At 45.2% G+C, this 18,284-nt stretch overlaps 1 long non-coding RNA gene across 1 annotated transcript; it reads right to left on the bottom strand.

The window, feature by feature from the left end:
* Positions 1-1,927: 1,927 nt before the first annotated feature.
* Positions 1,928-17,325, bottom strand: LOC116977071. Its single transcript, XR_004413111.1, has 3 exons — positions 17,028-17,325; positions 7,643-7,647; positions 1,928-2,622 (listed from the first exon to the last, which is right to left on the bottom strand). It is a non-coding gene; the product is annotated as an uncharacterized LOC116977071 (long non-coding RNA).
* Between the last annotated feature and the right edge of the window lie 959 nt (positions 17,326-18,284).

Here is an 18,284-nt window from a genome sequence, read left to right as displayed (position 1 = left end):
CATCGAGCTCACAGTTTTTCAACACCTCTGGAGGGACGTTATCAGGGCCTGAACTCTTCAGTTTCTTATGCGAGGTCTTCACTTTTTGCAGTTCCTCCATGGTGAAGGGGCCGTCGTGGATTTGTACATCCATGAGGACAGTCTCGATCTCCTCATCTTCCTCAGTGACAGTTGGAGGTGACCCAAGCAGGTTCTAGAAGTGGGTGAACCATGTGTTAATTTGGTCCTCTGGAGAGTTCCCGTTGACTTGACCTGACTTGGCCTTCTTCCTGCCACTGTTCTCGTTCACGACCCTCCATGCCTCATTATACCGCTTGCCATCGTTGGCTGCTCCTACTCCCTCTATCATTCTCACAACCTCCTCATCCTTCATTTTGTCATACACCTCAAAGAGTTGGGATTTGGCCACCTTCAGCTGCTCCTTGAGCTGCTCCATCCTGCTCCTAGTGTAGGCTTATGCCTAATTTATGGAAATTATTAGGTTCAAAGGTTCAAAGGTTATTTTATTGGTCACATACACCTAGGTGTAATGAAATGCTTGTTGCCATGCAGCACATAAAGAAAGAACACAGACATAACAGTAATAAAGAAATTTAAACATAAAAACATCCCCCCACAATGGTTCCCATTATGAGGGAAGGCACAATGTCCAGTCCCCATCCCATGTCCACCCATAGTCGGGCCTATTGAGGCCTCCACAGTTGCCTTTACGGAGGCCCGATGTTCCAGGCCGTTCTCGCCAGATGATGGTGCGCCGGCATTGGGAGAATCCTCTCAGCGGCATGGGAACCCTGGAACGGCCGCTTCCCTTACTGGAGACCGCGGCTTCTGAAGCCAACAAGGCCGTGCCGGATGGAGCTCCACCACTGGCGATCTCGGCAAGAGATCCCAGGCTCCCGATGAAAATTTCAGCGCCGCTGCTCCACAGACCCGCAGCTCCTCGATGCTTCATCGGCGGTCTTCAGCTCACCGGAGCTCCAGCGCGGCGATCTGGCAAGGCATTGCCCGCTCCGCAATAGCGCTCCAGCGCTGTGCTGCTGCCGCCGAAGCCGAGGTACTGGGCGGTCCCCTCAGTAAACGCCACTCCAGGCCCGCTGGTAGGCCGCAAGGACAGGTCGAAAGTGCAGCCCGGAGAAAAGCTGCCTCTCCGACCAGGTAGGGACCCTGAAAAGTAGTTCCCCCTTCCCCACCCCCCCACCCCCACATAAAAAAGACAAGAGCTCCAAAAACAAACCTCACTAAAAATTTAAAAAAGAGTGAAAAACAAACAGTTGCAGACTGGACAGCCATACCACACAGGACGGCACCCCCTACCAGGTCCCTACAATATATTATTACTTATATTAGGTATTTTAACAAAGTGACATTCCCAGAACAACAATTGCACTTTGTAGTAAATTTCCAGCTTTGTTGGTGTTAATATTTGTCAGGGCAACTAAAACCAAGAACATTGTGTAGCCCTTTTATTATCTCACAATATTTAACACTTGTGATAACAATTTGTTGGAAAGGTCAAGTAATAGCTAACAAATGTTAGTTCTTTACGATGAGATTCGTGCAATGTAGAGGGAAATCACTGCAAACCACCTCCTGACTCAAATCCTTGCTGTTCATAAATGTTCATAAGTTCATAAGAATTTGACCATTCACCCCATCAAGTCTACTCCACCATTCAATCATGGCTTATCTATTTTTCCCGCTCAATTTCATTTTCCTGCCTTTTCTCCATAACCTTTGACACCTTTACTAATCAGTAATTTGTCAATCTCCGCTTTGAAAATACCCATTGACTTAACCTCCACAGCCGTCTGTGGCAATGAATGCCACAGATTCACCACCTTCTGACTAAATAAATTCCTCTTCATCTCCTTTCTAAAGGTATGTCCTTTTATCCTGAGGCTGTGCCCTTAGGTCGTAGACTCTCTCACCAGTCCCTTTGCACCTCTGATTTCTGAATCCTTGAGCCTTAAACCTTCTTTTGCTGTTATCATTATGCTGCTCGTTCCCATTTTACTCTGGACTTGTACTTACCCGGGACTGGCAAGACTAAGATTGAGCTTGTCAAGATGAATTATTCAAATATAAAAATTCCCCACGATTTCAGCAAATGCATTCTGGTCCGAGACAAATCTTCAATCATCCTATGACCTCCCAGTGAGTTTGTACTCAAATTATTCAAACTATCCCATCTGTTTCTGAACAAACACAACAACAACAAAAAACAAACCAAACAGCAAATCAAATTTTAAAGATATTTACCAGTGTGAACTGGTGCGTTTTGTCAAGTAAAATATCTTCCTTCTAACACATTGATACCCAAATTTAACTGTAAATGCTTTGGAAGCGTTTGGCTCTCACCAGCTGCACAAAACAATTAGGACAAAATGCCGGCTGTGTTTTTCCAATAACAGAGCATCATCAAATAACTAATTTCAAGCCACTAATTTAATGCTTCACATCCTTGACGGAGTGTCCTTACTAAAGAGCACCATATTGCACATCATGGATTCCCACCCAGCTTTACCATTAACACCAATAAAAACTGTGGCTATCAAGGAAATTTTTTTTTTTTAATTAAAAAACCCAATGTCTGTTCCAATGAGTTACTCCAGCATTTTGTGTCTATCTTAGGTGTAAACCAGCATCTGAAGTTTAGTCTAGAGATACAGCGCGAAAGCAGTCCCTTCGGCCCACCGGGTCCGCGCCGACCAACGATCCCCGCACATTAACACCATCCTGAACCCATTTACATTTACCAAGCCAATTAACCTACAAACCTGTAAGTCTTTGGAGTGTGGGAAAAACCGAAGATCTCTGAGAAAACCTACGCAGGTCATGGGGAGAATGTACAAACTCCGTACAGACAGTCCCGTAGTCGGGATCGAACCCAGGTCTGCGGCGCTGCATTTGCTGTAAGGCAGCAGCTTTACTGCTGCACCACCTTGACCTTCCTTTGCAATAATCTTCCCTTGACTACAACAATTATAATGAAATTGCAATCAAAATATAGAAAGTGGAACAGGAAGAAAAGCTTGTAGAACCACTTTAAATAGCACCATTCTGAATAAGAATACTTTCTAACTGAATTCCACCTAATAAAGCAATCATCCTCTTAATCAACACCATGGAATACTCCATTAGATTACATATCAACATAATTCAATGGATTCTGAGAGGATTTGCATCATTGTTACTCTGTGGTTTGGGAGATCAATACAGTTTTTTAAATGCGGAATTGCAATAACTCAAATTGAGTTGTTGATTTTATTTCAATATTACTAATATAATATATTTATATGTAATATTTTAGACACAACATGACAAATGTCTTCCTCTTAATTTATTTTAGCCTATTTTCATCTCTTCTATGAAAAGAACAAGATAATCACTACTCTTGATCATAAGCAATAATAATTCTGGTCACATCTATTCCTTTCATCATTTGTGACGCAAGTAAATAGGGAAGGCTAAATAGTAATATATCAGACACATTACCACCCTGGCCTCAAGTAAAGAAATGAAGTGAAGTAGAATTACAAGTGGCGTTTGACAGCACTGGGCCTCTACTTGCTGGAGTTTAGAAGGTTGAGGGGAGACCTCATTGAAACTTACAGAATAATGAAATACAGAATACAGGATGTGGAAAGGATGTTTCCACTGGTGGGAAAGTCTAGGACCAGAGGTTGCAGCCTCAAAATTAAAGGGCCCTCTTTTAGAAAGGAGGTGAGGAGGAACTTCTTTAGTCAGAGGGTAGTTAATCTGTGGAACTCATTGTCACAGAGGACAGTGGAGGCCATGTCAGTGGAAATTTTGAAGGCAGAGATATACAAATGCTTGATTAGAACGGGTGTCAAGGGCTATGAGGACAAGGCAGGACAATGGGATGAGGAGGCAGAGATCAGCCATGATTGAATGGCGGAGTAGAGTCGATGGGCCAAATGGCCTAATTCTACTCCTCTAACTTGTAAACCTGTGAAGTTTAACTCCAGTAATCCTGAGGTATTTCAATGTAACACCAAGAAACTCTGTAGTGCCAGTTGAGAGGTTAAACCAATGCCATGCTTATCCCCACAGTAAACGGTCAGAAAATAGAACAGAGAACACTATAATATAGGAATGGGCCTATCGCCCCACATAGTCCTGCCAAACATGATGCCAAGTCAAAGTTCTCTCCTCTGCCTGCACGTGAACCATATCCCTCCATTATCTGCATATCCGTGCCTATTTAAAACCCTCTTAAATGTCCCTATCATACCTACTTCCAGCAGTACCCTGGCAGTGTGTCCTAGGCACCCACCACCCACTGTGTACAAAAAAACGCCCTACACGTCTCCTTTACCCCGTTTAAAACGTCCCCATTTTACCCCTATCACCTTACAGCTATGCCCTCTAGTCTTTGAATCCCATAGATTGTATGACAGTCTTTGAAGATGGCAAATAATTTTTTTATGTCCTCAGCAACATATATCCCGCAAACAGTAACATGAAAACTGTTGACCATCATCATAACAGGAGCTTGATTTCAAAGGCAATGATTTTTGAATTTCTAGGTTTCAAGGTCAGGTTATTGTCACATGTACCAAATAAGGTACAGTGAAATTTGAGTTACCATACAGCCATACTAAGTGAACAGCAACAAGACACACAACCACATAAACGTTAACATAAACATCCATCACAGTGGATTCCGCATTCCTCACTGTGATGGAAGGCAATAAAGTTCAAACTTCTTCCTCTTTGTTCTCCCACGGTCAGGCAGTCAAACCATCCAGTCGGGGCGATCAAAGCCCCCGCAGTCGACGATCGAAGCCCCCGTCGGGGTGATCGAAACTTCTGCGTTGGGGTGGTTGAAACTCTCTCAAAGTTGAATTTGAATTTCCTCTACTACCATCACACCACCAACCCATGTGAATGTGTACATGAAGGCTCATACACATAGATATGTGCAGACACATGGAGATACACACACAAAATGTGTGTTTTAGCCTGCAAAACTGTAATCCGGGCCAATGTGGCAGGCCACATTTGAGGGGGAAAAAATATTCAAAACCATTTTATTTCATCCTTCAAAAATAATTACCCTACCATTGCAGCAGTCAATCATTTCTCACCTCAACTCAGTGTCCTAGCATGAACAGCTTCATCAGATTTAAATTATTCTTGCAGTCCTGGAACACAATTTCCAATTCTGCACAAGAACAATGCATATCAAAATGAAATCTGCTGGAGGAAGTCAGCAGGTTAAACAGCATCTGTGGGGAGAAAGGACCTGTCAATGTTTCAGGTCATGAACCTGCATCAGGGTTGAGAGTGGAGAGGGGAGTCATCAGTATAACAAGGAGAGGGGGAAGAGTGATTTAGGGTCCAGTAGATGGCAGGTGGACCGAGGAGGGGTGAAAGATGTTGGGAAGAAGGACGCAGGTGGGACAAGGGGAGGGGTGGAGTTGGGAGACAGAGGTAGGCAGGTGAGTGATAGGTAGGAGCAGACAAGGTGAGATAGAGGTAGAAGGAGCCAGGTGGCGGGAGGGAGGGTGAGGTTGGAGACACTGGAGGACGATAAGTGAGAACACAATTGTTCATTTCCAGATGGATGTACTACTCTGTAATGGCTACCTGACAAAAGCATTAAAGCAAAAGAGGATTTAACTGCAGGCATCTATCTGGAACTGCTCCAAAATGAAATTAAATGGGATAAAATTATTATCTCATCACAGAGGTTACTTTTCCCTTGTAACCAGTTAAATGTTTATTGGCCTTAACCTCCTGACCGATTAAACTAAGCCAGTACTGTTAGAAATATCCATGGTATCTATATTCTGCAGAGATGCCACCTGAGTGACTGAGTTACTCCAGCACTTTAGTATTATTTTTGCTCAAGGTTCCAGCATCTGCAGTTCCTATGTCTACTGTTACAAAATGATTTTCTCTAATGAAAATGTTATCCAATCTCTTTTGGTATTCTTCTGACCCAAACTATTAACTCTATTCCTCTTCCCCAGATGCTGCTGAGTTCCTCCAGCAGCTCGTTTGTTTTTTGCTCCAAATATGAGCTATGTGTCTCCACCTCATGCCCTTACAGGTAGTGTTTATTGTGCAAGATGTGAGAGTTTGTACATTGTCTTTGAAATTGAGAGTTTGAATATACCTTTCTAGTATACGAGTGAATTCAGCACAAGGTTAGGATACCTGGTGATTAATGAATTGAGGAAAGGAGGATAGGTTTGGGGATCGATGGATGTGATCAGTACTGCCAATGTTAAGGGTGCATGTAGGTAGCCTGGTGATCTTGTCCAGGAAGACTGCAATGTGGATTTTTAATTCATTGTTGATGGCCATGCAGAATGACAGTCCATATTCAAGGATGGTGCAGTGCTTTGTGAACCTGATGGTGTGGGAACCCATCATCTTGAGATATTGTAGTTCTGATTGTTTATTGCCGTAAACCTTTTGTTGTGAATTAATTTTCTCCTTGACTTCAGCAAACTTTTGAGTCTCAAATTCCATTAAATCCTTTTCCTCAGTTTTAGAGATACAGCATTGAAACAGGCCCTTCGGCCCACCGAGTCCACGCCAACCAGTGATCATCCATACATTAGTTCTATTCTACACACTAGAGACAATTTACCGAAGCCAATTAACCTATAAACCAGCGCGATTTTGGAATGTGGGAGGAAACCGGAGCATCTGGAGAAAACCCACGCGTACACAGGGAGAATGGACAAACTCCGTATAGACAGCACCCATTGTCGGCAGCAAACCCGGTTCTCTGGCGCTGCGAGGCAGCAACTCTACTGCTGCACCACTGTGCCGCCCAAAGATTGACAATGGGATTCCAGCAATATGATTCACCACAGATGTTCCTTCAGTTTCACTGTACTTAACTTTCAGATCTTTGCGAAGACTCTTATGCCCCTGTCCCACTTAGGAAACCTAAACAGAAACCTTTGGTGACCTTGCCCGCGATCCAAGGTTTCCATGAGGTCGTCGGAGGTTTTGGTCACTCTCCCTAATGGTCGAAAGTGGTTTCCGCGTGGTCAAGGCTTCATCTAGGTTGCTTCGATTGTTTCAACAAAATCAAAACCGGCCTCGGCTAAAAATAGGTTGCCGTTTGGTCGAAGCCAGTGGAGTGAGATCGCTATTTACTTACAGGCAGTCGAAGGCAGCGGTAGGCAATCTCCTTCGCTGCCCGGTCATTTTGATTGGCTCATTGGAGTTTTTAGGACCTAGAAGACCCGCCGGTAGGTAAAATGCCCGCTAAATTTATTAAACTTCTTAAAACTGTCTCCACTCCTTCTCACCCCCCCCCCTTCTCTCCCCTGCTCCCCCTTCTATCCCCCCTCCCGCGCTCTCAAAGGACTTACCGTGCTCTGTGGCAGCCGTTTACCTTCCTCTTCATCGCACAGACAGCGCTCCTCTGCTCTCCATGGCTCCTACCTTCGCGATGCGTTTGTGTGTGTGTGTGTGTGTGCGGTCGGTAGCAAAGATCCTATAGGATCTTTGATCGGTAGATGCAGGTCGAGGCTTTCCAGGCGAGTGACCAAAACCTCCGGCAACCTCATGGAAACCTTGGGTCGCGGGCAAGGTCACCAGAGGTTTCCATTCAGGTTTCCTAAGTGTGACAGGGGCATTACAGCGTGGAAACAAGCCCTTTCTGCCCAACTTTCCCACACCGGCCAACATGTCCCATCTACACTGTCCCACCTGCTTGCATTTGGCTCATATCCCTCTAAACCTGTCCTATCCATGTACCTGTTTCCTAAATGTTGCGATGGCTGCCTCGCCAACAGTCTGTCTGTCCATTCCTTTGTGTTTTAATTGTATGCGTTAAATGTATGTTTTTTGTGTTCTTTAGTGTGTTTTATGTGTGGGGGGGGGGGGGGGGGGGGAGGACATCAGGAACTCTGACTTCGGGAACTCCAAACTGCGGGAGTTTCGACCATCCCGACGTGGGAGTTCCTGTGCATTGGAGGGTAGCTAATGTTATCCCACTGTTTAAGAAAGGCGGGAGAGAGAAAACAGGGAATTGTTAGCCTGACATCGGTGGTGGGAAAGATGCTGGAGTCGATTATCAAAGATGAAATTAGAGCACATTTGGATAGCAGTAACAGGATCGGTCTGAGTTAGCGTGGATTTACGAAGGGGAAATCATGCATGATTAATCTTCTGGAATTTTTTGAGGATGTGACTAGGAAAATGGACAAGGGAGAGCCAGTGGACGTAGTCACTGACTCCTCTGCGTTAAAAATTTGGATCCGTTTTTGGAACTTTTGACAGTGAATGTGCTTGGACATTTTAACTTTGTGCAAATCATACAATGTATCAATGATAAAATGCTGGCTGGTCATGGAGCACACCCTTCCACTTCTTTTAGTCTCAAAGCTTCCAGACATTCTTCTCAAATGAAACATTAATTTGAAATTTTAATGTTGAAAAAAGAGTGACCTACTCCAGGGAAACATCTTTAGTACATTCTCGTTCCCCTCATAACATTTGCAATGTAAAACACTTGTCTGCAACAGAAGAATCTTCACGTTAATCTTTAACTTTTGATCGACACAAAATGCTGGAGCAACTCAGCGAGACAAGCAGCACCTATGTATAGAAGACGTTTCGGGTTGTGATCTTTTTTGCTGTTACCCTTGTATTGTTTTCCATGTCATGTGGTGCTGAATTCCAAAATTAAGCCCACTTTATCTTAGCTACTTAATGCATCATACAACTTTCTCTGCAAGGTTTTTGGAGCAGTTGACCTTAAATGTATCCATCGAGTGACTTATTTGCACGTACACCCTTATTCACACATTCAATATGTATACTACTTAACCAAAAAAGTATTGGTGTGAAGTTTGCTACAGAAGGCAACATCTGTTGCAGATTTCATCATGTGAGTTGAATTTTTCTCAATTGTCATTGATTATTGACCTCATTGTGTACACACTTACTGGCAGAAAAGAAGGTGTCAAGAAAATGTGGAAGATGTAAAGGAGATGTAAGAGCCATCACTCCTGTGGATCTGAGCTCTGAAGAGAGGCATATTTCCCATGGATTTTTATTATTTAGGTCTATACATCAACCTACTTTAAGTTTATGTTTCTTTGGCTGCAAGTCAATTACTGCTGAGTTCCCTGTTGAATCAAAAACCTGTTTATTCCTTTATCGATTGCTTTATGTTTCAAGCAAGACTAGGCATTCATTATTCTGGGTGTTCCAACGGATGGATAGATAACACAAAGTTGTCACTCAAAATGAATAAAGCTGCAGGTTATGGAAATCTGAAATAAAAGCTGGGAAAAAAACAACAGATTAGGCAGCATCTGTAAAAAATGGAGAGGAGTTTAGCCTTCTCCTGGATCTGTATGAGGCTGAGCAATATTCAGCATTGCTTTTGATCCTCTACATACAGGGTTAATCATTTTCCCATTTCCATAAATGCTCCTGATTGCTATCTGTAATCACAGTGGATTTCATTGTTGATTCTTCCCAACACCTTAAGACATAACCAACCACAAAACCCTTTTCCCTGGGTGAAAATGTCAAAGACTAGTGAGCATAGCTTTAAGATGATAGAGGCAAAGTTTAAAGAACATGTGCAGGGCAATTTTTTTTACAATGAGAGTGGTTGGTACATGGATTGTGCTGCCAGGGGTAGAGGTGGAGGCAGAAATCGAAGTGGCATTTAAGATAGACACATGTAAATGCAGGGAATGGAGGGGTATGGATCGTGTGCAGGCAGAGATTAGTTTAAGGTGGCTTCATGTTCGTGTGGACATTGTGGTCCAAAAGGCCAGTTCCTGTGCTGTACTGTTCTATATCTATGGTAAAAGTTGAAATCACTTTGACATAATAACCAACTACACATAGGGCAACAAGAACAGACTGTAATGCTGAAGATAATTACGTCTTGTACATGTGGCTGCAGGTGGGTTCCTGCTTCCATGTAAGCATCTGTAAAAAATCATATAAACTGATTTTTGTTTCATTTTAAAACACATTTGGATAAGTCTAGCATAGAAACATAGAAAATAGGTGCATGAGTAGGCCATTCAGCCCTTCGAGCCTGCACCGCCATTCAATATGATCATGGCTGATCATCCAACTCAGTATCCTGTACCCTGAGTAAAGCCTGTACTTCAAATCAATAACTTGAACTGTATAAAAGGAATTTAAACCCAAGATTTTAAACTAACCCAAGCATAAGCAAAGGATGGAAAATGGAGCAACATATTACGCCCATCTCAGTGCAGATGTGGACAGGAAACAGTTTAAGAAAAATGTAGAATAAATGCAATAATTAGAACATAAACTGAATTCAACCTGTTTCTAGAATTACAAAGGGTAAGTCATACTGTGCAGTTGATTGACTAGCATCAGCTGATATTTGCCCCAGATTTTCTGTAAAGGTGACCAAGTGCTTCTGTTAAAAGACACTCTTGATGTGGAACTGAAAAAAAATACAAAACATGCTGATGTTGTGCCATCTAGTGGTAGCTAACGTTATAACACATATCTTTTAGCAAAACATCAAAATCTGTAAAGGCGCTCCAATAAATCAAGAAACAAAGAACTGCAGATGCTGGCCTACCATGGAAAGATATGATATGCTGGAGTAACTAAGTGGTGTAGGCAGCATCCCTGGGGAACATGGATAGGTGATGTTTCAGGTCGGGACCCTTCTTCAGATTCCAAGAATGTGACCAATCTATGTTCTTCAGGGATGCTGCCTGACAGTCCAGCATCTTGTGTCTTTCCTGTAAATGGAAGTGGTTCTGTATAATAATCTCCAGCTACATTTTTGCACTTTTTAAACTAGCTACAAGAGCAAAATATTCCGTAAGACTGTGTAGAGAGAGACTCTCGTGGTATAAATAATTCAGGATGTGCTCAATATGCACTTTTCACTGCAGAATCTACCAGGTGTAACTGCCTTACAGCTCTATATTGTTAAATAAAAGCAACATTGCAGCAATTCTCCCTTGTTAATGCCTCACTAATGTTTTAATCAAGAGAATATTACCATGTGCAGAATATCCTACATCAGAGGTTACAGCTGCTTTTGAACAGTAACATCTATATTCCTAAACAGAATGAAGATAATTGGTTAATCACATCTGGAAACAACATTTGGACATTTTAAAAACATGAATTATTATGCATAATTGTTCCTCACTCTGTGTATTTCCTGAAATATTTCACACTTTATTGGGTGTAATTATTAAATCAATTAATTGTTACCGCACGATAACAATTCAATGATTTAACATCTACCCAATTGTTCAGCCCATCACTATTTTTCACCAGTCAGGCATTGACTTCTTGCTGTTTCAGTGTACTGCGTTTAGAATCAAAAATTCTTTAAACATTACTTTATTAACAAGCTTAACGTGAATCAAATATGAAGTTTAATTTTTCTAACTGGGCAGGATCATGCTTGCAAATTTGGACAAACTTAGTTTGGGTCTTAACTTTGGATGAGCACATGTTGGACAGGGGTAAATAGACAATAGACAATAGGTGCAGGAGTAGGCCATTCGGCCCTTCGAGCCAGCACCGTCATTCAATGTGATCATGGCTGATCATCCACATTCAGTACCCCATTCCTGCCTTCTCCCCATATCCCCTAACTCTGCTATCTTTAAGAGCCCTATCTAGCTCTCTCTTGAAAGTATCCAGAGAACCGGCCTCCACCGCCCTCTGAGGAAAGAGAATTCCAGGTTATAGCAAGTGACCTATGACCTGGGCATGCACAGTCGGAATATTGAACTCTCTTATGAGTGTAGCTTAACTGCCTGATGTAGGTGCTGTCATAGGTTGTCGCCAGTTGAGGTAGGTTGTTGCCGGTGCTGACCAGTGAATTCCATTGGCGACTACCTACATCAACCTACGTCAACCGGCAACAGTAACCGGCATCAACAGAAGTCAAGTAGCGACAGGCATTGGAAGTCACTACTTGACACTAAGTCCACAGAAGTGCATTTTGTGTTGGTGATATTGGACATCGGATAGTGCAACATGGCTCAGAGGAGAAGGAAGGGGCAGCCCAAGGGCAAGCCCCAACCCACATCCCCCACCCACCAGGCAGGTGGAGGCTGAGTAGACCCAGGAGGAAACCAGGGAGGCGACCCGTGTCCCCACCACCACCCTAGCCCGGACTGGCCGCCCTGCCAAGACAACAGGTACAACTGTTGCTGCTGACCCACTCACCATCAGATGATGCTCAGGACACTGATGCCTCAAGTGTCTCTAATGTGTCCACTGTCCAGGAGGAGGCGAAGAAGGGCAGGAGACCCAAGGTAGTTCCTTATGAGTTCAAAAAGGAACTGCAGATGCTGGAAGTTCGAAGGTACACAAAATTGCTGGAGAAACTCAGCGGGTGCAGCAGCATCTATGGAGCGAAGGAAATAGGCGACGTTTCGGGCCGAAACCCTTCTGCAGACTGATGGGGGGTGGGGGGGGGAGAAGGAAGGAAAAGGGGAGGAGGAGGAGCCCGAGGGCGGGCGGATGGGAGGGTGGGAGGAGACAGCTAGAGGGTTGAGGAAGGGGAGGAGACAGCAAGGACTAGCAAAATTGGGAGAATTCAATGTTAATGCCATCCGGACGCAAGGTCCCCAGACGGAATATGAGGTGCTGTTCCTCCAATTTCCGCTGTTGCTCACTCTGGCAATGGAGGAGACCCAGGACAGAGAGGTCGGATTGGGAATGGGAGGGGGAGTTGAAGTGCTGAGCCACCGGGAGGTCAGGTTGGTTATTGCGGACTGAGCGGAGGTGTTCGGCGAAACGATCGCCCAACCTCCGCTTAGTCTCACCGATGTAGATCAGCTGACATCTAGAGCAGCGGATGCAGTAGATGAGGTTGGAGGAGATACAGGTGAACCTTTGTCGCACCTGGAACGACTGCTTGGGTCCTTGAATGGAGTCGAGGGGGGAGGTGAAGGGACAGGTGTTGCATTTCTTGCGGTTGCAACGGAAAGTGCCCGGGGAGGGGGTGGTGCGGGAGGGAAGGGAAGAATTGACGAGGGAGTTGCGGAGGGAGTGGTCTTTGCGGAAGGCAGACATAGGGGGAGATGGGAAGATGTGGCGAGTGGTGGGGTCATGTTGGAGGTGGCGGAAATGGCGGAGGATTATGTGTTGTATTTGCCGGCTGGTGGGGTGAAAGGTGAGGACCAGAGGGACTCTGCCCTTGTTGCGAGTGCGGGGATGGGGAGAGAGAGCAGTGTTACGGGGTATGGATGAGACCCTGGTGTGAGCTTCATCTATGGTGGCGGAGGGGAATCCCCGTTCCCTGAAGAACGAGGACATTTCCGATGCCCTGGTATGGAATGTCTCATCCTGGGAACAGATGCGGCGTAGGCGGAGGAATTGGGAGTAGGGGATGGAGTCTTTACAGGGGGCAGGGTGGGAAGACGTGTAGTCCAGATAGCCATGTGAGTCAGTGGGTTTGTAATGTATGTCAGTCAGGAGTCTGTCCCCTGCGATGGAGATGGTGAGGTCAAGGAATGGTAGGGAATGGTCGGAAATGGTCCAGGTGTATTGGAATGCCGGTTGGAAGTTGGTGGTGAAGTGGATGAAGTCAGTCAGTTGTGTGTAGGTGCAGAAGGTGGCCCCAAAGCAGTCGTCAATGTACTTTGCGGCTTTGGGGCCACCTCCTGCACCTACACACAACTGACTGACTTCATCCACTTCACCACCAACTTCCATCCGGCACTCAAATACACCTGGACCATTTGCGACCATTCCCTACCATTCCTTGACCTCACCATCTCCATCGCAGGGGACAGACTCCTGACTGACATACATTACAAACCCACTGACTCACATGGCTCTCTGGACTACACGTCTTCCCACCCTGCCCCCTGTAAAGACTCCATCCCCTACTCCCAATTCCTCCGCCTACGCCGCATCTGTTCCCAGGATGAGACATTCCATACCAGGGCATCGGAAATGTCCTCGTTCTTCAGGGAACGGGGATTCCCCTCCGCCACCATAGATGAAGCTCACACCAGGGTCTCATCCATACCCCGTAACACTGCTCTCTCTCCCCATCCCCGCACTCGCAACAAGGGCAGAGTCCCTCTGGTCCTCACCTTTCACCCCACCAGCCGGCAAATACAACACATAATCCTCCGCCATTTCCGCCACCTCCAACGTGACCCCACCACTCGCCACATCTTCCCATCTCCCCCTATGTCTGCCTTCCGCAAAGACCGCTCCCTCCGCAACTCCCTCGTCAATTCTTCCCTTCCCTCCCGCACCACCCCCTCCCCGGGCACTTTCCGTTGCAACCGCAAGAAATGCAACACCTGTCCCTTCACCTCCCCCCTCGACTCCATTCAAGGACCCAAGCAGTCGTTCCAGGTGCGACAAAGGTTCACCTGTATCTCCTCCAACCTCATCTACTGCATCCGCTGCTCTAGATGTCAGCTGATCTACATCGGTGAGACTAAGCAGAGGTTGGGCGATCGTTTCGCCGAACACCTCCGCTCAGTCCGCAATAACCAACCTGACCTCCCGGTGGCTCAGCACTTCAACTCCCCCTCCCATTCCCAAACCGACCTCTCTGTCCTGGTTCTCCTCCATTGCCAGAGTGAGCAACAGCGGAAATTGGAGGAACAGCACCTCATATTCCGTTTGGGGACCTTGCATCCGGATGGCATTAGCATTGAATTCTCCCAATTTTGCTAGTCCTTGCTGTCTCCTCCCCTTCCTCAACCCTCTAGCTGTCTCCTCCCACCCTCCCATCCGCCTGCCCTCGGGCTCCTCCTCCTCCCCTTTTCCTTCCTTCTCCCCCCCCCCACCCCCCATCAGTCTGAAGAAGGGTTTCGGCCCGAAACGTCGCCTATTTTCTTCGCTCCATAGATGCTGCTGCACCCGCTGAGTTTCTCCAGCAATTTTGTGTACCTTCGTAGTTCCTTATGAGTTCAGCAGGGAACAAAAACGAGAGCTGGTCGAGTGGTATCGGTCAAACCCAGAGTTGCAGAGAACCACCAACATTATAGAAACAAGGACAGGAAGAACTCACTACTTGACACAAAGGCCAAGGAGTTCCATGACTGCACATGTAAGTACCTACTTACTGGGTTGTTTGTCTGTATTTCTGGTCCTGAAATTTGCAACTTTATGTTGTGTAGCAGCCATAAAAATAAAATGAAAACTACTAATACCACTGCTGCTGCTGTCTCCTGATCCAGAATAAATATAATGAAAATAAAAATGTGTTTGTTATCTTGTTTGCCATGACATGAAATTGTGGACAGATAATAGTGCCATCAGCCACCAGCAAGTTTTCCTGCACATTTTGCCTGCCTGTTGCATTTTGTATATTTTGGGGTTATTTTTTTTTCTGTGTATTTTTTTTTTCATATGTGGTAACATGTACAGTCTGTTAAAACTTGCAAGTTTCTAGCAGTAGCTCTTCCATTCCTTTGCAGGCAAGCTATTCACACTGGTATTTATTTCTAGTTTTTTTTTTAACAGATGCTCAACTCTGTCTGTGGTTCAAAAGCCAGAGAACAAGATATGGCAAGCTGTCTCAGAGTGGGAACAAGTTGGCAAAAACTTTACCCTGAGGCAGCAGTGGATCATCGACAAATGGGGTTTTATCAATTCACACATAGTACGAGTGGAGAGGAGACAGAGCACCAAGAAGGTAATTATTATAAAATAGTTATTGTGAAATTGATAATTTGATTGTCATCTTGCTTGCCATGTCCTGATGGTCTTGAAAGTTTGTAAAACACATTTATTTTCTTCCAGTTTGACAAGAAGAAGCCACTGCCCAGTATGTCCAGTGAAGAGGAGTTTGATACACTTGAGGGAACCTCTGGATCCACCCCCTCCACCAGTCAGCAGCACAGCAAGAGGAGCAGGACCACTGCCAGCTCCACCCCAACAGCAACTGAGGTAGAGGAGAGAGAGGCAAGTCAGCAGGAGCTGATCAAGGTGGTAAGTACATTTGGGGACATTTTTTGGCAGATTTCTCCATCCGTTCATCCATCCATTCATCCATCCATCCATTTTCCCCCCCAAATTTACTTACCTGTATCATACTAATTTATGTTGCAGCTCATGCAACAGGCAACCGAGGCCAGGGAGGCCAGAAAGGCCATGACACAGCCCCAGACACCACATGAGAGGGCTGTTGACACCTTCTTGGGATTCCTAAAGACTGAGCTGCTCAAGATACCAGAGAATGTGTGGTTCAACTACACCATGGCTGCCATGACGATGGCCCATAACTTCTCCCACCTGATGAATATTTTAAGCAATTTTTGTGGAATTTTGTGAACATTTGACTTTAATATTTATTTTTTTGTTTGAAATATTCACATTGAATTCATGTGTTGTAGACTTAGCAGCAGATAGGACACATGGGACAGCCACAGATGGGACTGATGGAACCACCACAACAGATGCCACTGATGGGACCACCACATCAGCAGGCTCACCAGGTATCTAATTTTATAATACTTTTTGTGAATTGGACTTGAAATTCTTTGTCACACAGCTTGTGAAAAGTTTTGATTTATTTGCCTCCCACTTAATATTGATATGTTTCTGTGCCAGTCACTGATGGGACCACCACAGATGCCACCACCAGTGATGAAATGCTCACCGATGGCCACCTCGCCCATGGGCTGGTCACCCAGTTCCACAGGCCAGCATCAGTCCTACTCACAGCAGCAGTACTCACAGAAACTGCAGCGGCAGCCTCCATCAACACCATCACAGCAAGCAGCCACTTCTTTCATACACTGCCTTGCAGCCTGCAAGATCTAATCGCTTCTCTGCACTCTCAACTGCATTCAGACTACCCCAGCCTTGACACACCCAGGCCTGCACCAGTGACACCAGGGGGTACCCCCAGAACAGAGACCCAGGACGCAAGTGGGGACTTGAGTTTGAGTTTTACAGGATTAATAGACACAGATCACCCATCAGTGTAATGTATCCATGAGTTATGTTAAGTCTTGTATGTTTTTGTACTTGTATTATGCTTGAAGTTTAAAGTTTTAAGTTTATTGAAACTCAACAACCCTCCTTGGGGTATGGGAGTACATAAATAATTGAAAAACAATACATATATACAAAAGTCATACAATATCTCGTTAACAGTACAAGCAAAATGAAGAAACAAAGAAAGATAACCTGAGCATTGAAGTGTATTCTAGTTTTGAATTTTTGTATTTTTATTTGTAGCTCACATCTTTGTAGTAGTGAGTTTTCTATAAGCAGTCTTTTTGCAAAATGTTAGTTAGAGGTATCTGTAACATGCCTGCCAGAGTTGTTGAAGTTGCAAGTTTTATGGAGAGAAATACAGGGAACGTTGTAAATAGATGTATATACAATGACACAGATGTGCCATTATTTGATATTATTTCTTGCCTTTTATTATAGATTGATGGGACGGATCAGACTGAAGGAGGTGCTTATATTGATGATTCTTACAGATAATTTCAAATGTTATGTGATTACTAGACTAAGTGCAGACCCGTTGGGTCGGAGCTGATGAAGCTGTTTTTGAAATGAGGCCCTCCCCTTGACGTCACATGGAAGGTGGCAGAATATTCAGTTTCACTGTACTGTTGCGGGGGGGGGGGGGGGCATTATGACATTGCTGGAAGCTGGTGTTTTAAAAGGTGGGGTTGGCTTTTTTGAAACTATAATCATGAATAACCCGGGGGGAGGGGGCGGGGAGTGTGAACAACCCGTGGGGGGGAGAGGGGGCGGGGAGTGTGAATAACCCGGGGGGAGAGGGCGGGGGGTATGACCAACCCGTGGGGGGGGGGCGGCGTGGGGGGGGGGGGGGGGGGGCGGCGTGGGGGGGTGGCATTCGGCTGCTTGAAAGCTCATTGTGATTACCATCACTGGAAGCTCCTGGAAAAAAGGTTGTCTGTGAGAAGCTGCAGTTGCAAATAGGTCGTTCTAAGCTTCCCCCATTCTAGTTTCAGTCAAAAATCACTGAGTCAAGCACTTGCGCATCTAAACTTTATTTTGACAAAACACAATTACAGTTCCACTACTATATCTAACCACCGCGGGTTCGATCCTCGTATCTGCCTGATCAAGCACTCCGAGCTTCGCTCAAGCAGACACTCCAGAAGGTGACGCAGTCCCAAGCGTTCTCCCAGACGATCGACACAGAACCTCGTGGGAGCGGACTTTTATAGATGCTCGAACCTCGAGGGGCCGAACCACACGGGGATGGTCTCTTTGCAGTCCAATAACAGATATCGATTAACCCAGTACATGATAGACATTTCCCCAACCCAATAACACAGTGACTAATA

This window comes from Amblyraja radiata, chromosome 9 (genome assembly GCF_010909765.2).
Source record: "Amblyraja radiata isolate CabotCenter1 chromosome 9, sAmbRad1.1.pri, whole genome shotgun sequence".
Classification (NCBI taxonomy): Eukaryota; Metazoa; Chordata; class Chondrichthyes; order Rajiformes; family Rajidae; genus Amblyraja; species Amblyraja radiata.
The sequence above is the reverse complement of the archived record's forward strand: the minus strand, read 5'-3'. Positions and strand labels throughout refer to the sequence as shown.